The sequence below is a fragment of the Excalfactoria chinensis genome, chromosome 1 (assembly GCF_039878825.1).
Source record: "Excalfactoria chinensis isolate bCotChi1 chromosome 1, bCotChi1.hap2, whole genome shotgun sequence".
NCBI lineage: Eukaryota > Metazoa > Chordata > Aves > Galliformes > Phasianidae > Excalfactoria > Excalfactoria chinensis.
Genome location: NC_092825.1, coordinates 63,338,227 through 63,341,570, shown reverse-complemented (window position 1 = coordinate 63,341,570; position 3,344 = coordinate 63,338,227).

The following is a 3,344-nucleotide window of genomic DNA, read 5'->3' as shown; positions in this document are numbered from 1 at the left end:
CTACCTGTTGCAGAGAACCTGCTTTAGCAGGAGGGCTGGTCTTGATCTCTTCCCTTCCAAACTTTAGGATTCTGTGATTCATTAAGTAACTACTTAATTAAATGAATAAAAAAGCCCTCTGCTAATTAGTAGATCTTCTGTCTCTTTCAGTCATACTGAATGATAAAAACGTTTTTATATATTTTTTATAAATGTATTTTCTGCCATTAACACTGCAGAGAAACTGTAGCAATAAGTGATCTAGATGTTCTCTTGCATCAACAACTGAATTTTTACTGAACTTAATTCTATTTCTCCCATGCAAAGTCATTAAAGGACATTTTTAATAGAAAATTTTGTTTGAAGAACCTCTAGTGCCAGTGATGAATAAGGAGGCTGCTTTTCTTTACAGCACTCTGGCCATAAGAAATACTGACTTCAGTTTGGGTTGAGATTGCTGCCTAAAATCTTAGTCCTTCATAGCTGAGATATATCTTCATCAGGGCTAATGAGCTTACTGATACAGTGCAGTTTATAAACACAATATGTTATTTCCTTCTTTGATGGGTTTATGGAAGAGAAGTAAACTTTAGTACAAATTATAAAAAAGATAAAATGAAAAGCACTTTGCCAAAATATTTACGTGAAGTGAAGCTGTGGGAAAAGATAGAGTTTGGATAAATGGAAAACATAGTATGCATATACTTACGCGTATGTATACTGTAGCATTATAGTCTGGGTGTTATGCAAAGATGATGATTAGTCTCTATCAAAACTTCACAACCCATCTCTATTTTTTTGTTTGTTTGTTTTTTTCTGCCGGATATTATCTGTTCTGTCTGGAAGACGTGGAAGCATTTTTCTGGCTTGTAGTCAGTTTCTGTAAAATTTTGACTAAGAATTTATAATTCCTCTGATAAAATAAAGTTTGTACACAGAATTTTCCAGATCTTGGATTTATTTATTTATTTATTTTTTTCCCAACAAGTAACTCTTATATCAGAAGAGAATACAAGTCTTGCTTTTCAAGCCATATTTTCCAGAAGTGAAAATATGCTTCAGAATACTCCCGCTGAGTTTGCATCCTCTAAAGAAACAACTAATGTAAATGCAGAAGAAAAAAGGAAGAACAAAAGAGAATAATAATAATAATAATAAAAGTAAACAAAGCAAGGCATATACCAAAGAAATACATAAGAAAGGCAGTGCAAACATCAAGATTATATCAACAAATGGAAGCTTTACTTGTGTGAAATGCACATGTACTACCGAGTTTGTTTTTTATCCTTACTGCAACACCAACACATAGATAACATTTTATCCTTCTACTCAGGAGAAGAACCTAAGGAGAATGCTGTTCTACAAGGAAGCCTTCAGAAGTAGCCACAATACCATTCAGTTCATTGTTCCGTTGGTGAAGGCCCAGCAGGCAGCCTGTAGTGACACCAGTATCTACCAGTTGTGTTTTTGTAAACAGTGCTTCTGCTGCCTTTCAGCATGTTAGACCCACCCTAAGACAGCAAAAAAAAAACCCAACAAAACAACAAAACCAAGGGTGTGGAATGCAATACAAAATTAATTCTGAACATAAACTTTGCCAGATTCTTTCTAAGGCCTATGTGCTGTTCTATAGTAGAACTGATCTTTGCAAGTGGACACAGAAGAGAGGAGTCACAAAGTGTAGGGCTTTTTCAGTTTTATTAATCTGAGATATTAACTATGCCTGTATACAAGACTGTGACTTTACAAGATGTGAATATATCTGGAGTATCTGCTTTCAGAAAGAGCACTCTTGGGTATAGTCAGATCAGTGCCCAAGAACTGGGAATTTTCAGCTGAGGCACCAAGGATTTTGTGCTGAATTGCTAACATCATGGCAACCTCATGTGATTCTAGAAATACTTACCATGTTTAAGAGGTATCAGTGAGCAGCAGACTTAACAAAGGAAGTATTTATTTGCTGCGCAGTTCTTGTTAGCCTCTGCTGAATATGACTTGGCCAGATATGTGTGGGGTCCAACAGAGGAAACAGGTTTGGCATCCTTGACTGAATGAGAGGACTGCTAAATCTGCCTGAAGGAAGGGTGACAAGCCATTCTCATCTGTAACCCCCTTGTTTAGTTGTCTCTGACCTTTTCCTCTGACCTTCCACCTCTACAAACAAAATGATTTATCACAGAAGTGATAACAGCAGAAAAGTTACGTTCGAATCTATTGGTAGGTATTAAAACATGACATCCAAGGACCTTGCAAAGTAACCCATTGCATTTGGAACAGGCTGCCCAGAGAGGTGTAGGAGTCATTGTTGCTGGAGGTATTCAAGAAATGTGTAGATGTGGCACTGAGGGACGCGGTTAGTGGGTATGGTGGGGATGGACTGATGGTTGGGCTAGATCATCTCAGAGGTTTTTTCCAGCCTTCACGATTATGTGATTCTCAAACTTGCACCAGTTTCACTGAAAGTTTCTGTGCCAGCTCTGCATCTATAAGTGATTATATATTTGTAACGATTATTGTACTTGAGTAAAGGAGTTTTCTATTAATTTGTTAGATTTTTATTTTATTTTATTTTCCCAGAAAGAAGAGATTACTTTTGCTTTTGGAGTGGAGGAGAGTACTGCGTTTTTCCTCCTCACCATGCAGAATTTTCTGGGATTACACTTTTCACAGCTGCTCACAGCTAAATCTTGTTCAATGAGATGATCAGTTCAGCGTGCTCCGTGAGGAAACAGGACTAATACCTGGGGAGGACTGGCTGCCACCCTCCAACTTCTGCAACATTTAGATAGGAATCTTTCTTTGTACCTAATTTAAGATTTGACTCTGAACGTGCTTTTCAAACTAATCCTTTATTCTACTCCATATATAATCTAATAATGGCTTGTGCCCTGCCGTGGCTCAAACAGCATGTAGGAGGACTGAGCTGAGCTAATACTTCACCATATTCATTTGCTCATGTGGCTTATTCACATTTCTTACCTATCATCCAGAGGTCTTTTAACTGGAAGACTCCATGGCAAGCTGAGCTTATGAACGTGTAGCAAGCTTCACAGCAAGGTCCCTTCTCGATTACTTCTCTGAATCCTAGCAGTAGTGGTTAGTTATAAATAAACACAACCAGAAGTTACAGAGGTCTGATGTCCTTCTAGAATAGGTTGTGCTAGGGAATCACTGATTGCTTTACTCCTTTATACATATATAGGAGTATTATATATATATATATAATTTAACTATATCTGTTTCCTGTGTGAGTTCTGCTGCCATCTCAGTGGCTTTTTGACCACTGTCAGAACACTGATGTTTTTATTTTGTGTTTTTTCATAAGAAGGACATAAAATGAGTGTTCCCTCCTCTTCGTTTACAAA